Source organism: Thalassophryne amazonica, chromosome 6 (genome assembly GCF_902500255.1).
Source record: "Thalassophryne amazonica chromosome 6, fThaAma1.1, whole genome shotgun sequence".
Taxonomy (NCBI): Eukaryota; Metazoa; Chordata; class Actinopteri; order Batrachoidiformes; family Batrachoididae; genus Thalassophryne; species Thalassophryne amazonica.
Genome location: NC_047108.1, coordinates 76802713 through 76829105, shown reverse-complemented (window position 1 = coordinate 76829105; position 26393 = coordinate 76802713). Strand labels below are relative to the sequence as shown.

General features: G+C 40.5%; 1 protein-coding gene and 1 long non-coding RNA gene across 2 annotated transcripts in view; both read right to left on the bottom strand.

Moving 5' to 3' along the window:
* The window catches only part of cacna2d3a (calcium channel, voltage-dependent, alpha 2/delta subunit 3a), a 629699-nt gene that overhangs the window by 236646 nt on the left and 366660 nt on the right, over positions 1-26393 (bottom strand). The gene's annotated exons all lie outside the window — the stretch shown is intronic.
* LOC117512466 lies at positions 370-16713 on the bottom strand. The gene is made up of 4 exons (XR_004561298.1): positions 16704-16713; positions 7092-7099; positions 5558-5563; positions 370-472 (listed from the first exon to the last, which is right to left on the bottom strand). It is a non-coding gene; the product is annotated as an uncharacterized LOC117512466 (long non-coding RNA).

Sequence of the window (26393 nt, the reverse complement as noted above, 5' to 3'; positions counted from 1 at the left end):
AACCACAAACTAAGGTGAGCAAAATGGATGGACTGTTGCATAAAAAGAAAAAAAACTGACTTTTGCAAAACTAATGAACTCCATCCTATTTTAGCTTTGACTGGCATGCTTTGATTGATGAGCATGGCTTCAACTTCTATTAAATTTTGTCCAGAACAAAAGTAAAACTTAGGCCCAGAGTAATATTAATTTAAATATTTCAGTTGTTAAAATTATTATTATTATTATATTATAAGTAGTAGTAGCATGAAAATATCTTCAAAATGGGCCTTCAATCAAAGGTGTTGTGGGGGACAACACCTTCTTTTTGCCTGGATTCTCCCCTGGTTTGCAGTCTCTGAGCAGAAACAATCAAGAATTTGTGTATTTATGTGGAAAGCATGACCTGATTGAGAGGTAAGAAGGTTTTATGAGTGTAATTTACGCTATGTCATCCTCAAAGAGATTTTAGGCATATTTTGGGGAAAAAGCGCTGTTTGTTGTTAATGTGTTGCGAGTCTGCAGCTGCGTTTTTAGTTTAACCACAGCAACCACAGACACTTGGAGCAGACTTTGAAAGAAAAGAAAAGTTTTAAAATATGTTTGTAAAACTCTGTTCTTTGCCATGCTGTGTTGGTTGTCACTGCACTATGAGTATCAAACACACAGAGGAACAGGCACAGGAACTCTCTACCAGGAGAAAAAAAACAAACAACAAAAACAAAACAGAATTTATTCTAAAAATGAATTTTTGAACATTCTGAATGCAGTAAATTTTATATCTTGTGTCCAGCTTTGATTTTTTTTTTAATCAGAACACCATCAGCGTGAAACCTGCCTTTTAGCAGTCCAATTGATGGTAATCCATGTTAGCGAGAACTTTAGTCCCTGCAACTGCAGATGCAAACTAACCAGTAACCTTAGCTGATGACTGGATGACTATGGTACTACATCCCTTTGAAGGATCCTTGGGCACCACTGGAATAACTGTCTCAAATCAATGGTTACTTGGGGGAAACTCAGATGAGGTGTACCACTACATTTTGGCTATGTGGCAATCAGTGGTGGGTACTGTTCAGCTAATTCAATAACTGATAATTATCAAAGCTAATGTTTTTGTTAGCGGATTAGCTTTTCAGATAAGTTTTCAAACCATCATCGGACCAATTATCTTCTGATAAATTTAGTTCCGATAACTTTCAGTCTGCTAACATTTTTTTTTTTTTGCTGGTAAAGTGAACAAAGTTTAACAGCCAAAAATGTTTGTAAACCTTAAAAATCAAACATTTTAATCCCTGTCATGTGTAGTTTAGTGGTTTATGGCAGACTGGCTGTTGCTTGTTGATGACATCACTAAGCGCAAGACATGATTGGCCGGTGGACGCAGCAAGCATTGTGGATACTGTAGTTCAGGTTCACTTGAGACGTTACACTGTTACTGTTCGCTCAACACAAACAACACTGACTAATTCTAACATTATTTTATTTCTTGTGGTATGGGATAATTTAATCACAAAGACTCAGTGGGAGAGAGGAGATCTCACGGCACAGCTGCAGGGACTTTTCTTCACCATTTACACACCATTTTGGATAATCAGGATGCTTTATATGGAATATTTTCTTCAGAATTTAATGAATCCCACTGAAACTAACAGGGAAGAATTTATATTTACTATGTGTCTTTTACTCTTCCAATCAATGCATCAATGGACGTATTTCGGTTGTTTAAGCTGCAGGGTTCAAAGTGTGTGAAAAAAAGCAGCAGCTTTTAGTTCATAAATGACGGTGTATATAATACCGAGATAAACTGTGACTTCTAATACTGTGTTTTACTCCTTTTGAAAGATGATGACAGTGTTTCGGGTTTTATTTTTTATTCATTCATTTTTCATACATTCTTTTTGTGTTTGTGATCCTTGAATTTACCCAGCAGCCCCTGTGGCACTTAAAGTGAAACTGGTTTATCAGAAACAGATAGTGTAATCCAGTGGTCTCTAAACTATTCCAGAAAGGGCCGAGAGGGTGCAGGTTTTCTTTGCAGCCACTGACTTCAGCAGGTGATTTCACTGATTAACATCACTTGGAGCAGGTGGGATGAGTTCATCAGTGAAATCACCTGCTGGAGTCAGTGGCTACAAAGAAAACCTGCACCCTCTCGGCCCTTTCTGGAATAGTTTGGAGACCACTGGTGTAATCTGATGTGGCCACGTCCAAATAAACGTTATCAGTTATCTGTAATAGCGATAATTTTTTTTTAGCAGTTTATCAGTTTAGCGTCATCAAAGATAACTTTTCAGTTATCGGATTAATGGTCATCGAAGCTAACTTTTTTGTTAGCTGTGCCCACCACTGGTGGCAATCCCCATCTAAGACCACTTGTGATCTTTAACAACACAGAAAAATCTTTTATCGAGAAGACAGGATGAATTTCACTCCCTAATTACAATTGCTGTCAACAAGTCTAATAAGACAAACATCTTTTTTGGTAATATAGCCAGAGGAATGTGTATTTTATGAGTATGTGATTAAATGTTACTTGTTATGACCCAGTTTAAGTTTGGGTACAGTTTTTTGGAAGACTAAAGCCATATTTTTATGTTGGCACTGCCACTGCACTGAGCTGAAGTTAAAGACGTCAGCCTTATCGACTTGCCCAGACTGTGTTTGCCTCTTAGCTGGCTGACTCACAGCACATTAACCTACTATCTGAAATTAAACACAAAATAAACTAATCCATATGCATAAGTATGCGCTCCCTTAAAAAAACAGAAACTAAAGCATGAGTGCACACACAAATGCTGTGCACATATTTCTACAGTGCTTGCAGGTGGTTGCATGGGAAGTAATTTGTGACTCTACCAGTGAACAGCTGTGTCCTGAAGGCTAATAATAGTGAGCGATTGAATTTTTAAATTGAATTTTAAGCCTAAAGATTGCAATATATAATATGCATAATGGCATTTCCTTTTTGAAGAATATTCATTCCAAGTTCAGTATTGATTATGACTGCTTTAGCTGCCAAAGACACACCGCACACAGCTAATTCTTTGCTCTCATTTTCCAGCATGGATAGTGTTGGTCTATTGTCAGTGATAATGAGCCTCGCTGTGAGTAAGTATAGTTACCAGACTGTTATTTTTAAGCCATCACTACGAAGACCATAATCACCCACTATTCATCCATCCTCAGCTATCGGAATGGCACTGCCAAAGTGACAGGAAAACAACGTAGCCAAAATATTTTGCATGAAGAGCGCAGCTAAGTATAGATTCTACACCTGTGTATGTGTACAGTATACAACAGCAACTAGCTTAAAAACAGGCTTGCCAATCAATTCCTTTACAGTATCATTATAATTTGTAAATGCATTACACAATTGCATGTTTAAACAAAAAAAGGAAAGCAAAACAAATGCCTTAGATCAACATTCAAGATCCAATGCCCGGAGACACAAACCTACAGTGGCATACCCAAACATGCATAGACCTGCTGATTTGCACAATGCTACCCCCGGACACAAAGACAGTAAGCCCTATGGCAATCTGACATTTGACTCCAATGACCTTGAACTTCACCCAAATGATTGACTACTGACTGACTTTGTAAGGGCAAATCTGGTATCCACCTACGTGTCTGTTACATTTGGACCAAATTGAGATGAAAATCAAATTCCTTGACCTTGATCTTTGCTAAAATGAATTTTTGATGGTGCCAGTTATTGACGTTTGACAAAACTCACTCTCACACTCACACTCATCCGCTTAGTCCACTCAAGGGTCGCGGGGGCTGGAGCCTAACCCAGCAGTCATAGAGCGCGAGGCGGGGTACACCCAGGACAGGACGCCAGCTTGTCGCAGGGCCACAAACAGACAAACAAACACATTCACAACCACTCGCATACCTATGGGCAGTTTAAAGATTCCAATCCACCTAACCTGCATGTCTTTGGATGTGGGAGGAAACCGGAGCACCTGGAGGAAACCCACGCAAACATGGGGAGAACATGCAAACTCCACACAGAAAGGCCACAGGCGGTAATTGAACCCTTGACCTTCTCGCTGTGAGGCAACAGTGCTAACCACTAATCCACCGTGCTGTCCCGTTTGACAAAACTGACCTGTGAAAAATGTTCTTGTGAAATGTGCACACAGCCCAAATGTGGGTAATGTGAACATTTGCTCCAGACATGGGCTGCATGGAACAAAAGATCTGCCTTTATTTTTGTCAGTTGTGTTTGACAAAAGTGATTGTACATTAGTCTTCCTATTTCAATATAATCACACATTTCTCTGCATTAGTTTATAGACTATGGATTTGAACATTGGTGATGGATATGAATAGCTGGCAGCTCCACAAAAAAAAAAAAAAAAAAAAAAAAAACAGAGTATGAATGAAGGAATGGGTGAAGCTTGATATGATGTAAGTCATCTTTAGTGTCATTTTATCTGTATCACTCTGTAAAATACAGTGAGTTACAGCATGTTCACTCAGTATGTGAAATTACACATTTTCATTTTGGACATTTATTATACACTACTATTATACACTGCCACATTTCTCCATATAATGTGGAGTTGTGTCAGGGAGGGCATCCGTCATAAAACTTGTGTCAAATCAACATGCAGACCCACCTTGGATCTACTGTGGTGACCCCGAGTGAAAACAAATTTTAGGGCCCCTTCACACATAACACGATTGAAGCCGACTAGTGCACGAAAGAGGAATTCCAAGCCATTCATGAAAAATCAGCCTCGTACACCTGTCGCTACAACTATTTGCGCACACCAGTAGCCGAAAGACAGCGTGTGCCCTGTGAGAGCACATTGGATACCTCTACCTCTCACGGCAGGTGTGGGCCAAATTCCAGGTGACACACATGAACATCCAATACCACTCGCAGAGCACTTAGGAAATGTGTGGCCATTCGCACATTCAGCTTGAAAATAGTGAGCAGGCAACCACTTTCGAGCTGGCTGTGAAATTTGTCTAAGTGCTCCCACGACTGTGGCGTTTCCGAGCAACACACATGTGGCGTGTCAGAATGTCAGCTCCCACCTCAACATGTGGCATTGGTGCATGTTGCAAGTGAGTGCATGTGTCGTGCCCCCGCCCCCCCAACAGATGTGGCATGTGGGGAGGGGGGGGGGCACACTTGCATCTTTATTGTATTCTTGGTTCTTTCATGTATTGCATTTTCGGTTTAGTCATTTATTGCTTTTCTTTCTGTCACTAGTTTCATTCTTGGGTATCTTATTTTATTAGTCATATAAATTGGTTTAGCTTTTCACATTCTTTACATTATGCTTTAGTCTCAGGTTTTGCTTGTTGTTCATCTTTGTTTCATATCTGAGTAGGTTGTGTTTGTGATTTATTGTATTCTCTGTTTTAGTTATTTTGTATTGTCATTGTATTTATTTCTATACTTTATTCAGTGTCAGTTCTGTTCCAGTTTTGTTTATTATTATTGATCTCCTGTTTTTCCACTTTGATTAGTCACATTATCTTCTAGTCTTTTCCTCACGTTTATTTTTGTCTGCCTTAAGCACGTCTCATTTCCCACCGTTAATTTTCCAGTCACTTAGTTCTTTTGATTCATCTGCATTGCGTTTTCCTCCCTCACTCTCTTGCACCTGTTCCTCATCTGTCAGCCACACCCCCTTTCCAGATCCTTCATCCTCACGTGCACCTTGTTTTCCTGTCACCGCCTTCCTTATTTAAACTGCGTCTGTTCACTCCCTCACTGCTCGTTTGTTGATGATGTTCATCACTTACCAGCACTTCGTTTCGTCCTGTTTTTGCTCTATCCGTGTTTGATTCTGCATCGACAGAGGAACAGATGGTTCATACTTGTATAGTCAAACGACGGTCCCACATCATCACAGCGTTCACTTTGGAATGATCTGGTCATTTCAGCGTGTTGATGGCTGCCCGGAGCGCGGTGCGCTCTCCACCATTGTGCGGACGTCTTTAAACTGGTTGTACCACTCCTTAATCTGTGTGATGTCCATAGCATCGTCACCGAAAACCGCCTGAATAATCCGAATGGTTTCCACCTGACTGTCGCCCAGTTTCTGGCAAAATTGATGCAGTCATGCTGCTCCAGTCGTTCCGCCATTTCCTTGCAAAGAAAAAACGACAAGAGACTCCACCCATCCTCACACAAAGGCTGCTTACAAGCAAATGACGCAACCGACAGGCGTGAAAAAAAATCACGCATGCGCACAAAGGTTCAAGGTTGGCTCATGCAAGCACACGTGATTCAAATCCATCAGGTTTTTGAAAAAAATAAAAAGGTCGGATACTTTTCTAACAGACCTCGTATATACCAGTACGCTAACAGGGAATTTACTAAAGGCAAGGTAAAGTCTAGGAAAGAGCTAAAAGTAAAAAGCAACAACATTCTGAAAAAAAAAAACCTATATATAATTCCAGTGTTGTTGATGTTTGTCTCTTGGCTGCTTCTAGTTGAACAGGGTTGCCACAGTGGATCCAGTACAGGTCTGCACTGGGATTTGACCCAAGAATTGTTGCCGGATGCTGTTCCTGATGCAACTGAGATTTTACATGGATAAATACACAGCCCCAGGTCTTCCCAAGTGGTCTGCATCAAAGTACTAACTAATCAGTACCTGATCTGCTTAACTTCTGAGACTTGATTTAATCTGCTTCTTTCATTTCTGTTTCAAGTATGGAGTCCTGGGAACTCAAATCCTTGAAATCATGAAGCAAAAGCAAAAAGGATAATTACTGTAAGAAAACAATGATAAAGGATTGTAGATTATTTTATTATAATTAGATGACAAAAATAAATCCAAGTTTTCATCAAGACAAAAATGAGAATTATTTTTATTTTACTCAAAGGGGAAAAGTGACACTTTTTCACCACAGGAGCTTCATTGTGGATGCACACTTTTGGCATAAACTTTATGCTCGATTCCCTTTTCTGATGGAACTCAAGACCTACAAGGAGAAATAACCTAATGTGCACGTATATGATGGTGGAACAATACCGAAGTACCTGGAACTCCGATTTTACTTTTTAAACGAGCAACAATCATGCCTGATCAACACAGCGCAGAAGTATATTTCAGATCAAAGGCAGAGTGCAGCACACGCATTACTGTGTGCACCTGTATCCACAGAGTGAACGATGAACATGATTTACATCCCCATCTGTGGCCAATGCAGAGCTCCACTATGAGAGAGAAATAAATATGCAACAATTGTGTTACAAAATATAATGGTAATGGGTGATTAGTTCATGTACACGATAAGTGCCTGCAATGAGCCAAATAGCCAAGCAGACCTGATACAGAAATATTAAGTGTAAGCATTGTTTTTGTGGATAACAACAAACACGGCAATACATTTACTGAGGGCATAATAGATTGTCTTCATGTGAACACCTTGCCTTTTGCCACAATTATTTACTGATATCATGGCTATGAATGAATGTGGCTATGTAAGGGATCATGTCTTGTGCACACAGTAACATTTCAGGCGAAATACTTTTTTTTTTAATACAATGTTTGTATTAACTAACTTGTTTTTTAATTTAATACAGTATGTGAAACACAGCACCAGTCCCATCGCACAGGTTTTGAACATGCTCATGCTGTGGTGTGGTCTCATCTCACCAAGATGCACGTTTCAATCAAAGGTGCTGTGCACATGTCACAAAATAACTTATGTTCGGTACAATTCTGGTTCAGTGTGCATTTGTATCACAATGACTGGCCACCAGGACACTGCGGGTAGCAACACAGCATCAATGTGAATGAAAGGCCTACTTTACATTTGCCTGAAAAAAGTGTAGTCATGCCCCCTGTGGCAACATTCTTATTTCAACTAAAATTCAATCATTTTCTATACCCGTTTACTCAAATCAAGGGTCATGGTGGGAGCTGGTGTGGATCTCAGCAGCCATAGGGCATGAGGTGGGGTACACCCTGGACAGAACTATTTCAACTTAAATGGAAAAGATAATTTGAAATTATAATGTTATAAGATGCCAAAATGGCCCAGAATTGGAGGTTCACTTGGTCCTCACTTGTTTCAATCAGAATCCAAAATCAAAATACAAAATTCCTGAGCTGAATATGCAGTAATTTTTACATGCCATATTTTGTGGAGAATGTTGCAATTTTTTTTTTTTTTTTTGTTATTTTTTGTTTTTTTTTGTTTTTTTTACTACTTTGGAAGGTCATGGGATTTTTACTCCAGTGTGATTTATACCAAAAAAAGTAAATCACCCATTTGTTATTAATAACTATTTCTATGTGGCTTCCCTGTGAATCAACCACTAAACACAATAAACTAACAATAAACAATTGATGCCAAAAATAAAAGAACAATAATGCACAAAAATCACAATTTAAATACCTGATAATACAGAAAGAAAGATTTTTTTTATGTATTTTCTGTATTTTTTTGCTGCAATTTATAATCTGGAAATTGTGACAAAAATTCACTGACTGACTGATTCCATTAATCCTATGCTTGGTCTACTAATCATAGGGAACAGACTTTCCAGATTCCAAACATGATCTCTACATGTGTATGCAGACCCATATGCACACAGAAGACCAACAGTCACACATGTAGTATGTTTGCATGGAATTATGCACACATTTGGAAATGCATTATGTACTGAGTGCTTATTTCCACTTATTTGTTTCTCGTGTGTAAAGATCCAGACACTCAGCACACTTAAACTGCAAGTACAACTGTAATTCTTTGCAAGGATACATGCGCTTCATTGTCTGAGAGCCACACACACACACACACTCGCACGCATGCGGGCACACACACACACACACTTCAAATTATTATTTTTGGTTTCAGCACATTTTCACAATTTGGAACATTAGTTGTTGTATATCGTGGTGGTCACAAAGGCAAAAAGAAAAAAAAAAGGGGAAAAAAAAGGTCTGGTTTTTAAAGTGTGGCCAAAAATATAAAAGCTTTCTATGCTAATGGATGTTTCCATGGAGTAGCTGTTCCTGTAATCAGCAGGTGAAATGTTAAAACAATTTTGCAGCTCTCATGAGACGAGGTTGGAAAATCTGACATCAGATTGTCCACTAGATGCTCCACTCGAGAACATTCTTCTTCATGGCCCTTCGTCATTCTGCACTGACATGGACTGTCAACAATCATATGTTTACATCAATCACTCTTCTTTCCTTTATGCAATAGTTTAATGACAAATCAACCTCTTCATGCATCGCATGATGGCATATATGAGGAAAGGTTCTCTCATGAATATCACTATTAATTTTGGTAAATTTAACAAAACATCCAAAGGTGCAGCCAGGCTGATCTGTGCACACCTGATCCCCTCAGATCTCACACATTAAACATAGTAATTCTTCATTAATAATTGGTTGGGAGACTGCTTAGGAAGGCCAGGAGCTACACACATTTTTCCATGTACAGCTGAGTTGTATCAGGATTGCCTTCCGGCATAAAACCTGTACCAAATCCCAATGCACTGTGGGACCCTGAGGAACGGGGGGCAGCTGAAAGTAATAAAAAATAAAACATCCAGAAAGCCAAACTCACGATGTTAGCAATAGTTTAATAACTAAATTCCTGTTTTAGCATCAAAATTTAACCTTCTTTAATTTATTTATTGACACATGGCCCGCCCCTCCATCACATGTCACTAAAATTGGTTAATTCACTTTTGTGTGATCCTGCTAACAAACAAAAGAAGAAAACAACTGGAGAAAGGAAGAAATAAGTAGAAATACTTAAAATTGTCATTCATTCTCTCACTCACGTAATAATCGGATGTTGATCACTTTGTTATTCTCAAAAATGAACAAAATTCTAAAAAAAAATAAATTATCAGAAATATACATGCAATGCTTGTTTGTTTCACCATGTCTCAAGTAATCAGTAAAAATCTTATAGTTCTGTGTAAACAAAAGGCAATTCATGTGAAAGTGATTATCTTGGTCGAGGTAAGTGAGCAGTTAATGCACCCACCTGCAGGTGTGGAACATCAAGATGCTGACTGATTATTGTCCAAGATGTGCCTCGGACTGTTAACAATGTCACTTTGTCATGCAACACAATGCCACACATGGCACAAGTTTTGAAACTGGTATACTGACTACAGGAATGTCTTCCAGAGCTGTTGCACATGAACTGGATGTTTATTTCACAACAAGTCACCCACAACATGTTTTCAACCTGTCTCACAATTGCACACACACATGTAATATGCCAGCCCACGACCACCCAATTTGCCTTCTTCACTGAATAAAGTCTCTTTTCAAGCATATTTTTGGATGGCTTTTTATTGTGACCAGTCCAAGACACAATAATCCCTTGTTTAATGCCATGAATAGTTCAACAAACAGGCAAACGTCTATATTGTGTCCTCCAGTCACAGCCAATGAATCTTAGATCTTCAGTGTCATCATGGGCAGCTTAATGGCTTCCCTCCGACGTCAAAATGGTTATTAATTCACTGTTCTCTGTATATAAGTGCCTTGAAAAGTGTTCACCCTCTTTGAGATGTTGGCTTTTATAACATCAAAAACTTACAAGCAACCGCATAAAGTAATAAATACATTACAAGTACATTCTTTAAACAAAACAAGAACAAAAAAAAATCCCAAACTATGGCAAAATAAAAATTTCAAACTATAGTGCTGTATGTCCCACTTGATAAAACATCTGTATCATCACTTTTAAAGCCAGTTAGTAATCAGGTTTAGGGGATGAATACAAGAACATTTCCAAACTGAATCGCAGAGTATAGAATAAACCATGGTTAATGAATATAAGCAATTTGGTACTCTATGACCAGTCTGTATGGTGTTGGCTGTCCTCAAATATAGGGCATACATGCAAGGAAGTAGACTTATGAGGGAAGCCACCAAGACACCACTGCCAACACTGAAAGAGTTACAAACATCAGTGGCTGTGACTGGAGAAACTGCACATAAATCAAATGTTGCTTTGCCAGTCACAGTTTAATGGCACAGAGGAAACAACAAAGGGTGTACTTAAAAGGAAAAATGGTAGGATGTAGCCAAGAAATCATTTTGATTTGATGTGATCAAACAATAGATTACACAAAGTGTGCATAGTTCAGCTATGGTGGGGCGGTTCCAGGCGGCACCGCCCACCATAGCCCCGCTCTCGTGTTCAAATTGGTTGTCCAACCCACCAAGGATTTTCCAAAAATGAACTGGAAAGTTGTTGAAAAAATGTACCAATTCGACTGCATTTCAAGCTTACCATAGTCGTACTTTTGGTTTATTTTGCAATTTCCAACCAAATAATTAAAAAAATAAGAAATATATTTCTCATTCCCTTTGTATCTAAAGCAAACAGCAAAGACAACAGCGGTCAACTGCTTTCAGCACTCTGTTGAAGCCACAGAAAAGCTGGAAGCAGAGATTAGAGCCGACAGAGATGCACTCCACTCTGACTTACAGGAAAAAAAAAAAAATCCTCCAGAAAAGTGTTTCATAATCCAGAGATGCTTCTGTGTCAGCAGATGCTGATAATACGCGAGGTTTACGGTTTATTTTAACAGTTTAAGGCTACCTGTTTCCAAAAAGGGTTGAAGAGAACAGACAGTGAGAGTGATAGGGAGGGGAAAGGGGGGCAGAGGAGAGAGAGCAAGATGAGAGGCCTACTGCAAACACATAGGAAAACATTTTCCAAATACTTCCAGGTCCTGAATCAGAGCCGATGAACCTATATGTTACTATACAACATGAATAGTAAATCATATATTGGCTTTCAAACTTACCATCAGTTTCACCTTGCATAAACTTTAAAGTCAAACAAAATCATACAAATTTTGATTGCTTATAGTGGCTAAAAAGTCAAATCCAACAATTTTGATCACTTATAGTTGCTAAACAGTCCCATTGTTACTGTTACAGATGAATATGAAGTCATATGCAGCCCTATAATATGAAAACTTCTAATTTGACATTGAACATATACAAGGTTCAGACCCAGGTAGTTGTAATGATGAAGAATATGCTATAAAAAACCCCACCTTTATCGTCACTGTATCAGTGAGGATGAAGGCGGGGTTTCTACCTATCAAGTTGAATCCTGGCATTAATATGTAGAATTATGATCAAATTTATAATGATCTTCATAATTCATTATGTCAAATACAAATGAAATAATCTTTAGCTACAACAACAAGCAAGATAATATTTATAATTATAAGATTTAAAAAATTTACATTAAAATTTTCCATTTACATTTCTTTTAGTTGTTCCTTAATGAAATGCAGAATACTTGCTCAATACCACCCCCCACCCCATCAAAGGCAACTTCTCAAACTTGAAATAATTACTGAAGTTGGAAGAAAGAAATAATTATGGTAAGCATTTGAAGGTTTTCACTTCTAAGACTTTCCATGAATAGATTGTTTTTGGTGTCAAAAATGAAACTAATTTGCACACATATATGGAGTCATTAACTTATTTCAGTCCTTTCAATGAAATCTGTCTGCTGTGTGTGGAAGCTGTGAGGCTGGATGGAAGGAAGCATTCAAAACCAGAGGCAGATTGTGACAGAGACTGAAGACCCTCTATTATCAGCGGGGTTTCGTCTAAATGGAACTATCTAGCAGCCTTGTCCCCTCTCTGCTCACTGCTGTTCAGCCTTGAGGCTGAGTGGTGTGGAAGGTGGGAGAAGGTGTGTGTGTGTGTGTGGGGGGGGGGGGGAACAGGAGGCACTAACATGAGAATACAAGTGCAGCCTTCAAGGCAACAAACGCACAACCGTATTCACTGCATTAAGACCAATCTGAGCATTTATATTAATGATGACAACGTTAATTCAAGTCTGGAAGCCTACTCTGGTGCTTCACTGCATCCATGACACCACCAAACCACCTTAGGTCCTGGATGCAACCACCCAGGCAGATATCTGCCACAGCAATAAAAGTGTGGATGTCCCTTTGGCCTTCTCCAACCACTGGGTTCCTCAACACTCAGACACCTATGTGTTGGACCATGTGTATGGTCAAAAAAGTCAAGGCTGACACTCTCACGATTCTCAATTCATTTCTTTCATTATATAGTGACAAATCACAACAAGCTGCCTCAAGCGTGCTTCACACAAGTAAGTTCTAACCTTACCAACCCCAGAACAAGCACACAGGTGCTAGTGATAAGAAAAAACTCCCTCTGACGATTTGAGGAAGACACCTTAAGTAGACCAGACTCAAGTGGGACCCTCTGCTTGGGCCAAGCTACTGGCACACTTGACAATACAAATATACACGAAATTTTGGGAGTCCATGATGGTGAAGGCTTCATCACGGCACCGTCGCGACATGTGGAATTCCTCCGCATGTCTGTCTCAATGTGCCGAAAAAGTGCTGATGTCCACGTCTTTTCACAATTCCTGTGCTAGTCAGACGACATCCCGGATAAAACACAGCGTCCAGTTTGGAAATGAACGGCACATTCCACTGTTACAGGAGTTTTGTCATGGAAAGAGGAGCGGAGGCTTCGTGCGTTGCGGCGGTGCCGCATGGCACACAGCAACAACCGTGATGAAGCCTCACGGGACATGTTCTGGCATGTCCAGGCACATCCACAATTTCTCGGATAATCACTCGATGGAAAAACCAACGACAGCTGTCTGAACGCCATCTCAAAGCCGTCCTGTGAGACCAAAATGGAGGTGTTCCTTTGTCTCGCTCCATCAGCAAATTGGCCGTGACGCGCAAAGCCTCCGCTCGGCATTCCATGACAAAATCTCTGTTAAAAGTGAAATCTGCCGGAAAATGGTTGATGTCCAGCTCTTGTGATAGCCAGAGAAAGTGCACACGACGGTCCTCGGATCCACAGAGCCATCCGTTTAGAAATGATCCGGTGGTTTGTGGCTCTCAATGGCGGCACGGAGCGCGGCGCGCCAAGCATCCTTAAAGCTGTAGTAACAGTCCTTATTCTCTGTGAAGCCCGTACAATTTTCACCATTTTCACCGAAAGCCAGATACATTTTTTGAATGGTTTCCAGCTGCCAGTCTCTAACAGTTTCTGAAAAACCTCTGATGGGAAAAAAGCCCAAATCATTCCGCCATTTCCTGACAATGAAAATCCGCCGAGGGGGTGGACCACTCCTCACTCAAAGCCTGCTCACAGGCGAATGACACAACCGACAGGCGTGGAAAAACTCACGCATGCGCACGAGGGTTCAAGCTTGTCTGACGCAATCACACGTGATTCAAATCCATATGGTTTTTGAAAAAATAATAAGGTCGGATACTTTTCTAATAGACCTCATATATATATATATATATATATATATATATATATATATATATATATAGTCCTACTCTTGTTCCACTCCAAAAGGACACACAGGGACAACTCGTTTCCAAATTTTGATCAACTTTTATTTCCAACTTAAAGATTTGTTGGCTTCATGTTGATCAGTTGGCAAACATCAGGTTGATAACCTTCAAAGCACAGAAAAACAACAAAGGTTAACAATGAAAATCAACTAATCATCCTACAATATATGTTCAAATAGTACAAAACAATTAAACAAATACATTAACGTCTCAATAATGAACATAAGCTAATGTTAGTGAATTAAACTAATTACCTAATTTCAAATAAATTAATCTTAAATGAAATGCATTTCATCCATCAAATTCAATAAGCCTTTAAATGAATTACTCTGTTAATTTAATGAATTAACTGAATCAACAAGTTAGTGAACTATATTTTACTACAAACAAATTAAAGACATCAAACGCAACAAAGACAGGTCAAATACCAGTTCTACTCCTCCAAGCCTTTTACACATTTTTGCATTTTAAGTTTTCAACTAACAAACTTATCATTTTGAACTCTCCACAATTCAGACTTTTAACTTATGCTTAACTGTTTAACTTGTTAAACACGGTATGAATTTAAATGACCAAACTGAAACTGATATTGCAAAGAAACAAAGAAGCATTGCAAGTTCAAACATAAGCATTTCAAATTAACCACTGCACCCAAAAAATAAAGAAATATTTACCGACCATTGGTGTCTTTGGAGTAAACTCCTGAGTAGAGCTTGCTCTTCCTTTCAGTTTGTTTGGTGCGTGAAGACTGAGAGCCACCATTTTTTTTATCAGGTGCTCTCATCAGCAATTAGCGGCCATTTTGCTGGTGCATTCTGGGGAGTGTAGTTTCCAGTGGTGGTGATCGCACAGGATTGTCACTACACCTCCAATTCTTTACTTTTAACTCAACACCTCCCACTTGAGCTCATGGTTTTTCCAAACCCAATGAGGTCACATCAGTCCTTCACTCTTCTGTTCTTCAATGGGAATTAGAATGACAAGACGTCTGACATCTCTATGAAGGATTGTGGCCGGGATTTTGTTTTTGAGCCTCTTGGATCTTGTGGCTGGCTCCTTGCCTGCTGCCTTTCTGATGGGAACAGGATAGCTGGGAAAGATCTTCACAAGCACGTCTCTTATGATGCCTTTGTTGTCAATGTTGACGCTGACTACTCTGGCCAGCCTGTACTGTCCTCTAAGGGCATTTTGGTCAGCCAACCAGACCACATCTCCAACAGCAGCATTTTGCTCTTTGGTGTGCCATTTGTTCCGTACAAACAGATTTGGTCCAGCCAACTGGCTCCACTTCTTCCAGAATTTGCTGACCTCTGCTTGAATACTTTTAAGTCTTTTGTATGGATAGCCCTCGAACTGGAAATCTCCAGGGTCTCCCTTTGGGTTTGCACTACCCTAGAAGCAGAGAATTCGGGGTGATGTACTCTACACAGTCTTCCCTGCTTTGAGTTCTCGCATCAATCAGTCTTTCATTAGTAAGGTTGGCTGCCATGAAGAGAAAGGTTTGGAATTCACCCCAGGTGAAGACGCCATCTCCACCAAGGTTGCTCAAGGCTCGCTTCACTATTCTGACAGCCGCCTCTGCTGCACCATTTCTATGGTGAGAGTCTGCAGGGTGGATATTCCAAGACCATTCTGTTCCATGTTTGGCTGCTAGCTCTTCAACTTGAGACTTGTCCAGTTGGTCAAGGAATTTGTACAGTTTTTCCAGAGGAGGTTTGGCTCCGACAAAGTTAGTGCCAGGGTCTGACCAGAGTTTCCTGGGGTGCCCCCTCAGTGAAGTGAACCTTTGATAGGCCAGCAGGAAGCCTTCGGATGACTGGTCACTCACCACGTCAGTATGTATGGCACGGGAGGCCATGCAACAGAAGACGATTCCCCATACCTTGAGTTTAGTTCTTTTCTTGACTTCATCTTTCACTTCATATAGGCCAAACAGGTCCATAGTGGTGAATTCAAAAGGTGCAGCTGGGCCTGTACGCTCTGGAGGTAGGTCTGCCATTACTTGTTGACACTGCTTCGCTCTGTTCTTCCTGCAGCTCACACAGTTGTCAACTATTTTCTTGGCAATTCTCCAGCCTTTTATTACACAAGCTGTCTTCCTCATCCGGAGAAGGGTTCCTGCTACCCCTTCATGGTTAGCTTCATGGGATTTTTGTGCCAGCAAAGTGGATACCCATGCTTCAAAGGGCAAAACTGGTACGGCAGTCTTCTCTTCATTGAAAATCTGGATTCTCCCTCTACAAACTAGAAGTCCAGAGTTCACATCTTTGTATACTGCCAATCTGCTGAGAGTTGTGTCTGGAAAAGTTACACCATCTTGAGCTGCAAAGAAGAGGTCATCACATGCATCGTCTGCATCGGCTGCAAAGACTGCACCACAGATTTCTGCTTTAACAGCATCTCCCTTTTGATCCAGGGGTGTCAGCTTGGCTTTTGCCTCCACAAACCGGACTTCAATGCCTTGACTAGTCTGCCATCTTAAGTACATCACAGCTCCATAGGTTTTGTCACTTCCATCAGAAAATGTGATGCCCCAAGGTTGTCCTTTCCAGTTGGATGGTGTGAGGCTCCTGTGGAATTTCACTTGTCCAAGCTGCACATATTCTTCAAAAAGCTGTATGGCTTCTTCTCTGAGGCTTTCTGAAAGAGGTTGGTCCCAGGTTTCTTGGGTCAGCTTCCCACCCCCTCCTTCTTGGAATGCTTTTCTAACAAGAATTGCTCCCTTCTGCTTGACTGGTGCAACTAGGCCAATCGGGTCGTACAGTGCAGCAACTTGGCTTAAGAGAGCTCTCCTAGTCAGTGGGTTAGGTGTTTCAGTTCTCACCTCCTCTTCAAGAAGAGCTTTGCCAACTCGCATCTTCTTCTTTCTTTTAGAGAAGTTCACTGCGGTAAGCATGTACAGCTTGTCTTCGTCCACTTGGTAGCCAATACCCAGAGCTTTGTTATCTCCTTCCCTCATTTGATTTGGAAGGATCAAGGTTTTCCCTTGCTCCTGGCTTAGGACATCTGCTTCAGTTCCTTTCCTCCCACTTTGCCCCGACCGGACCCATGGTTTGAGAAAGAAACCTCCGGCTTTTAAAATCTCTTCAACTCTTGCTGTGATGTCATCTAGTCTGTGCAGGTCAGGGAGGTTAAGAGATCATCCACATAACTGTCCTCTTCGACAACCCTTCGTTCATCCACTAAGTGAGCAAAGTTGGGCAGGCTTGCTGTCTCCCTTATAGCCAACTGAGCAATGCAACCCGCAGGTTTGCCGCCGATGTTGACTCTGGTGATTGCATATTCCCCAATTTCCTCTTCTGGGCTGTCTCTCCGCAGGAATCTGTGTAGATGCATCTCTCGCTCCTCCAGCCAGACAGAGTTGTACATCTTTTTTATATCTCCTAGAGCTGCATGCACACCTTCCCTGAACCTAAGCAGGACAGCTCTAATGGGGTTAAGGACATCTGGTCCCTTCAAGAGAAGATCATTCATGCTCACACCTTTGTATTTCTGGCTGCTATTCCAGACGATGCGAACTGGTGTTGTCACTGAATGAGGGTTTGGTGCCACCAGGTGACTGACATACCACACAGGTCCATTCCACTTCTCCATGACTTCACTGGTGAGTCTTATCGCTGCACCTCTTTCGACCATTTCATAGATCTGGGCTGCATAAGCGATTTTCCAGTCTGGCTCTTTGCTCAGTTGTGTTTCCATCCTTAAGAAGCAAGCCTGGACTGCCCTTTTGTTGTTGGGGAGAGAGGCTGGATCTTCAGTATAAGGATACTTTGCATCCCAGTGTGGAGTAGGTGTGTGAGCATCCTCTTCCTTGTAGGTGAGGCCTCCTTTAATGATCTCAAACTCCCTCTCCTCTGCCAGGGTCATATCTCTTCCTCCTGGTGGACAGTTTCCACATCGACATCCTCCACATCTTGGCTCGCATGCGGTTCCGATGCTGTCCCAGTGCCACCACTCAAGGAACTGACGGTTACTGGCAGGTGTAAATTTGGACAGAGCTATGGCGAGGCTGGCTTGGTTGTTGGAACTGTGATTTCCTGATATTTGACAGCAGCGGTTCGCATGGAGTGAGCAAAGTGGGTTCTTGACTCATATGCTGCCAGCTCCACTTCTTCGAGTAGGTCAGGATGGGCTCCTCCCACTGTCTTCCCCAATGGGCTTTCCCACAACACAAGGTCCCCGATGACTTTAACTCTTTGGGGTACGAGTCTTCCCTTTCGGTGGCTTATGAGAAGCTCAGTTTCGGCTGGTCTTTTCAAGTCTTTGAGCTGGACATCTGGGAAGAATCTTTTTAACTTCTCAGGCTTGATGTACCTTCGCAATTATTTCCAAGCCGTAGCAGACCAGTTGATGTGCTCTTTCAGTCCCTTTTGGAGTCTTGACTCTGACTTTTAAGAGGTACCTTCTTGTGTTGACTTGCATGGTCATTCTGCCTTCCCCATGTACGACCAGGGTTATTTCCTCACTCCTCAGGCCCAATATTTCGGCAGCTTTGTGGGTTATATAATTGGTGTCTGAGGCTAAGTCAATCAGGGTGCCAATCTTCTGACCTGCATTCGCCGTCACCTGCATCAGCATCATGATCACTGGAAGTTCGACCAGCCCACTCTTCTTCAGTAGTTCAGACTGTCCTGCTGCTTTGAGTGTCACTGAGGATCTGTTGGTGAATGCCTTTCTGCACTGATTTGCTAGTTCTGGGGAAAGTTGTGGTAAGAACTCCTCCTGTTCCTCTGTGAACTTTCCTTTTCCTCTTCCATCTTTTCCACCTTTCCCCTCTTCTCCTCTTCTGGCTTCTGCTTTTGGGCACAGGAAATAATGGTGGTCTGGGCCAGTTCCTCCCCTTTTGCAGTCTGTGTTCCTGCATAGAAAATGATCTCTGCAGTGTCCATCAACATCATGGTATCCTAAGCATTTCCTGCAAAGTCCCAGCTTCTTTACAACAGACTTCTTCTCAGATAGTTTAAAACCTTTGAATTTCCTGCAGAAGAAAATTTTGTTGCTGTGTCCATGATCACCACAGACACCACAAGCCTCATCAACCTCGTTCTTTGTGGCTCTGGTTGATGCAAACTTTCTTTCCTGCTTCTTCTCCGGCTTGTCCATCTTGTCCACAATTTTCAATTGTTCAAGTCTTTCCAATATCTCCTCTTGATTCTTCAGGAACTTCAGGACCATGTCAAAGTGAGTATCTGCAGTGACATTGTTTTCAGGGTTAACTAGGAACATTAGCCAATCTCTTTTTTTGAAGTCAGGTAGCTTGCGTTCGATGGACTTGATAACTAATGGATTTTTTATGGCTCCCGAGTTCCCCAGCTCTGTCAGATCTGCCAGGGCCTTCTCCACAGATTGAATCAGGTCAATTACTTTTCTTGGCTGGTTCCCCTTCACCGGAGGCATCTTGTCTAGTTCTTCAAGGATTTCGACAGTGATGGTGGCCTTGTTGCCGTATCTGTTCTCCAGGACTCTGAACATGTCAACTGCAGTAGTATGAGTTGAAAGTCTTAGTTCTTTTGCAATGGTCTCACTCACACTCTCCAGGAGCTGAATCTTCAGAACCTCAGGTGAGCCAGTGGGCTCCCCTTGCCTTTGCAGGCTCTCCCAGTCCTTTCTCCACCTGTGGAACTCTCTCTTACTTCCCTGGAAGATGGGTAGAGTAGTTGGTTTTATTTTCACAACAGGTAGCGGTGATTGGACAGGTCTCCCATTTGTGCCCTGATCAGCCAGCCTCCTTGATGTGGCAAATTCCGCTTTTCTCAGCTTAAGCCTGTTGTGGGCTGCTCTCAGGTCTTTACGTCTCCCATCCAGTTCATCCTTTGATGATTCAGGGATCCATCTCTCCCACAAAGACATAGCTGAGGTGGTTTCACTTATCTTCTCGTCCAACAGAGCGAGGTGAACTTCATAGCCCTCCAGATTGTCACTTTCGACTGGAACATTGTAAGCTTTATCAATTGCATCTTCTGCTTCAAGAATCACTGTTTTAAGTTTGTTCTTTCCATATCTTCCCCACAGGTTAGTTTGTACAATGTGTTTCATTGTACTCAAGCTCTACTCATTCAATGAGTAGAGCTTGCTCATCCTTTCAGTTTGTTTGGTGCGTGAAGACTGAGAGCCACCATTTTTTTTTTTATCAGGTGCTCTCATCAGCAATTAGCGGCCATTTTGCTGGTGCATTCTGGGGAGTGTAGTTTCCAGTGGTGGTGATCGCACAGGATTGTCACTAGACCTCCAATTCTTTACTTTTAACTCAACAATATATATATATACACACACAGTAGTGTTCAGAATAATAGTAGTGCTATGTGACTAAAAACATTAATCCAGGTTTTGAGTATATTTCTTGTTACATGGGAAACAAGGTACCAGTAGATTCAGTAGATTCTCACAAATCCAACAAGATCAAGCATTCTTGATATGCACACTCTTAAGGCTATGAAATTGGGCTATTAGTAAAAAAAAGTAGAAAAGGGGTGTTCACAATAATAGTAGCATCTGCTGTTGACGCTACAAACTCAAAACTATTATGTTCAAACTGCTTTTTTAGCAATCCTGTGAATCACTAAACTAGTATTTAGATTCTTTAACAACATTCCACAATTCATTCACATTTCTTGGTTTTGCTTCAGAAACAGCTTTTTTGATGTCACCCCACAAGTTCTCAATTGGATTTAGGTCCGGGGATTGGGCAGGCCATTCCTAAACATTAATTTTGTTGGTTTGGAACCAAGATTTTGCTCGTTTACTAGTGTGCTTGGGGTCACTGTCTTGTTGAAACATCCATTTCAAGGGCATGTCCTCTTCAGCATAAGGCAGCATGACCTCTTCAAGTATTTTGACATATCCAAACTGATCCATGATACCCGGTATGTGATATATAGGCCCAACACCATAGTAGGAGAAACATGCCCATATCATGATGCTTGCACCACCATCCTTCACTGTCATCACTGTAAACTGCAGCTTGAATTCAGAGTTTGGGGGTTGTCTCACAAACTGTCTGTGGCCCTTGGACCCAAAAAGAACAATTTTACTCTCATCAGTCCACAAAATATTCCTCCATTTCTCTTTAGGTCAGTTGATGTGTTCTTTGGCAAATTGTAATCTCTTCTGCACATGTCTTTTATTTAACAGAGGGACTTTGTGGGGGATTCTTGCACATAAATTAGCTTCACACAGGCATCTTCTAACTGTCACAGCACTTACAGGTGACTCCAGACTGTCTTTGATCATCCTGGAGCTGATCAATGGGTGAACCTTTGCCATTCTGGTTATTCCTCTATCCATTTTGATGGTTGTTTTCCATTTTTTTTCCATGTGTCTCTGGTTTTTTGTCCATTTTAAAGCATTGGAGATCATTGTAGATGAACAGCCTATAATTTTTTGCACCTGCGTATACGTTTTCCCCTCTCCAATCAACTTTTTAATAAAACTTCACTGTTCTTCTGAACAATGTCTTGAATGTCTCATTTTCCTCAGGCTTTCAAAGAGAAAAGCATGTTCAACAGGTGCTGGCTTCATCCTTACATAGGGGACACCTGATTCACACCTGTTTGTTCCACAAAACTGACAAACTCACTGACTGAATGCCACACTACTATTATTGTGAACACGCCCTTTTCTACTTTTTTACTAATAGCCCAATTTCATAGCCTTAAGAGTGTGCATAATATGAATGCTTGGTCTTGTTGGATTTGTGAGAATCTACTGAATCTATGGTACCTTGTTTCTCATGTAACAATAAGAAATATACTCAAAACCTGGATTAATCTTTTTAGTCACATAACACTACTATTATTCTGAATACTACTGTATATACACACACATTCTTTATTTTTAATGGTATAAGGGGAGGGTGCTTATAAGCCTTGCTTCTGCCTTCACCCTTCTGGCCACATGGGTTCTTTGAACATTGTTTCTTTTATGTTTTGTTATAGCCTTTGTTGTTGCTCAGCTGTGTGCCGGATAAATACATTCATTCATTCATTCATTCTAATATCCCATAGAAGTTTCTGCCATCTGCTGGCTGGTCAGTAGATGTTGGATGGATGATGAAAACTAAGAGCATGTGTGTGGTTGTCAGTAAATGAAAGAGTATTTCTGTGCAGAAATCCACAAAAATGAGACAAATAAGCTGTTATTTTATGATTGTTGAACACCACTTACATTTAACTACAGTCAAATCCACACAACCCTGCAGGAAGGATTCTGTATTAAATGTAGCCAAAGCAAACTTCTTTTGTCTCTCTTTGATTTTCTCAAAAATGTGTGTTTTTGAAGTTACAGATATTCTAAAATAAGCTTGTTTGTCCATTTCTTTCATTTCCAAAGCCTTGGGCTGGTCATCCCACAGACCACTGCTGCTTGTTTCTGGCGATATTATTGAATTAATTTACTGTGTACTTACTGAGCACAACAACTGTGCTGAACAAACTGACTATAACTACCTTCAAAGATCAATGCTAGGTTGATTTCTTAAGATACTCTGTGCCGATGAGTAAAAAATGAAGTTGCTAGCGTTATTGTGTTGCTATCTTTTGACCATTGGGGTTTTACATAATTATTGTATGGCCTTGCCTTACAATATAAAGCGCCTTGGGGCAACTGTTTGTTGTGATTTGGCGCTATATAAAAAAATTGATTGAATTGAATTGATTGAATCTTGAGCATAAAGTGGATTTTTAAGCTGCTGATACTGTCTAAAGTATTTTTTTTTCTAAAAAAAGATTTCTCACAAACAAATATAATCAAATATAAATAGAACACTCACATGCACAATTTCCATCATTGTTTAAAAACACTTGGATCATGTTACCCTTTAACTGTATAATCCCACAGCTAAAATGTACAGATGCTTAAATCCATTTGTTGTCTGTGGTTGTTTCAACATCTTATACACTCACTGACCTTTATGACCGAAACACTTTCATGCTCTTTGTCTCTCTCCTCGTTTCCTCCCCTTTCATTCTGTGTTCTGTCAGAAACATCCAGCAGCCGTCTTTCAAGACAACAGAGACAGCCCATACTTATGTTTTAAAGTCCTCTGAGGCAATCTCAGATGCCCCCATGCTGGGCCGATTCAATATCTTGTGCTTGTCAAACATGTTCTCTTCAAAACTCAGCCAAATTCTGATACTTGGTAAAGGTGTGCTCTAAAATGTTCTGAAACTATGATGTAGGGGAAACTGGGGCGAATCACGAGGCACAGTGAATCAGTAGCTATATCTGCAAAACTACACACACACACACATATATATATATATATATATATATATATATATATATATATATATATATATATACATACATACATACATACATACATATATATACATACACACACACACACACACACACACGAGGTCTGTCCAAAAAGTAACAGACCTTTTTATTTTTTTCAAAAACTATATGGATTTGAATCACATGTGAAGCTTTAACCTTCGTGTGCATGCGTGAGTTTTTAAACGCCTGTCGGTTGCGTCATTCGCCTGTGAGCAGGCATTGTGTGAGCACTGGTCCACCCCCCTCGTCGGATTTTTATTGCGAATAAATGTCTGAACGATTTGGAGCTTTGCTGCATCAATTTTTTTCCAGAAACTGTGAGAGACCTCCAGGTGGACACCATTCGGAAAATTAATATGGCTTTCAGGGACGATTTTATGGGGATTACACAGATTAAGGAGTGCTCCAGCCGGTTTAAAGACCGCCCACAGCTGCTGAGAGCACACCGCGCTCCGAGCGTCGATCGACAGGCTCAAACCCCGCTGAAACAACCAGATCATTTCCAACGTGAAGGCTTTGTTGATCCGGGACGTCGTCTGACTTTCACAAAAAGGCAGAAGGCGTGGACATCAAGACTTTTTCGGCACATTCTACTGTTACAGGAGTTTTTTTTCATGGAAAAAGAAGCGGAGGATTGCGCCACCGTGCCGCTCATGGCGCGGGACAAAACCACCTCCGATGAGTATGTGTTATGTCTTCTCCAGACTATCAGCTATTTGATAGCATGACTCATGTGTGTCACATGCACCTGGGGTACAGTGAATCGGGGCACAGTGAATCAGTCTAGAAAGTGATTTACTAAGCACCAGTATCAAGTGGATGACAAATATTACTTGTTGACGCTTATACTTTTATTTTTTGTGTATATAAACAACTGTTTTTACGTTTGAACAGAAATTATGACAGTTGTATTTATAATAGTTTCTAAAGGACTTATATCACTATATAAGACACTTACACATTACATAGCTGGTTTGCTGGATTATAGTTTGTATATGCATCACCATATATTTATTAATTTTGAATAAATCTTAATAATCATGTGTTTTTTCATGATATTCTGAGTTGATTCACTGTGCCCTGGACACTGATTCACTGTGCCCCGTGAATTGGTGTCCAGGGCACATTGAATAAAAAAAAATTAAAATCGATTTTAAACACCTGTAAATTACACTTGGGGAGACATAAATAACACAGCCTTATAAACAATAACTTGCTGTATTAAATCCACAACAGAATGACCTCAACCTATGCATAATGTCTTTATGATGCCACAAAACAACATTTCTCATCCACTGTGTCCCGACTTCACCTATTCATCCATAGCTATTGCAGCAAAGAGACTTTTGGATGAGGTTATGTTTTCACTCGTTTGTGTGTTTGTTTGTCTGTAGGCAAGAACTGATTCAATTTTCAAAGTCATAGGTCAAAGGTCAAAGCCAGGAAAATTCCCTATCTTTAACACTGAATGAATTTTCAAAAATTTATAACTGTAAAAAAAAAAATCTAATTTCTTTCATATTTGAAAGCATTATGTCGGATGGTATCCTTCATCAACTGATAAAGTTTTATCTGGATATGAACTAGATTACAGATTGTGTGACCATTTAAATTTAACATTGAAAACACCATTTAATGCAGACTGGCACTTGCTGTCACCTGACACATTTTGATCTGGATCTGATCCAGATTGTGGATTTTGTGGACATTTGAATTTTATATTGAAAAGCCCATTTGGTGTACATTTTGCATTATATCTCAATCAAAAGTGCCTCAGTCCCTCATTTTTCTGTTATGGATTTACCAACATGACCAAAATTGGATGGAGGTTCCAATTGTATGGTTGTTTGTCTGTCTTCCAGTTATCAGTCAGAAACCAAGTGCCAAGAAAGTAATGACAAATTGTGCATCGCATAGATAACCTGTGAAAATTATCTGAAAAAGAATTCAGAAACTGAAAAAAATGAAAAAAGTCTGACAACACCACAAAATACTCAAGTTCATTCATTCAATTCAAGTGCATGAACTAAATACACACTCCTGACATTTGATCATATCTAGTCCAGCTTATGAAAAGCTACTTCTAACAGATCTACGACCTTGAATTCTTTTTTTTCCAAGGTGAAATTTTTGTGGAATTGGAAACTCGTGTTGGCAGAGATTTGTGCCCCACGAGCGCGGTGCTCTAGTTCTGAATTGCAATCCTCCATGTATTTGCTTCTATTGCTTGTCCAAATACAGCAGCCAGTATAGCACTTGTTACAAACAGACCTTTGCAAACACTGGCACATATAGACTTTTGCCCTTAAATTGGTTGCCTCATTTATTTATTTATTTATTATTTTTTTTATGTTGCTCATTATGTTGCTTACTTCCAGTAGTGGTCAGAAGTTTGTATACACTCATCATGGGCAGGAATGTCATGGTAATTTGGGGCTTTTAATGATATCTTTGAATTGGTTGTCGTGGTACCATTAAGGAAACGGTGGATGAAGTGGGGATAAGCACAGGTTTGCTACATTCCATTTTGATGGGGGATTTGGGCATGCAGAGAGTAGCAGCAAAATTTGTGCCGAAGCTGGTGATGGTGGAGCAGAAGCAACTTGTGTCTGGAACTGTCGCAGGACATGCTAGAATGCACAAACAGTGATCCTGACTCCCTGAACACCATCTCAATAGTGATGAAACTTGGGTTCATGGGTATGAACTGGAAACCAAATTTCAGTCATTGCATTAGAAACATCCAACATCACCGAGGCCAAAGGAGGCCAAAGATGTGTAG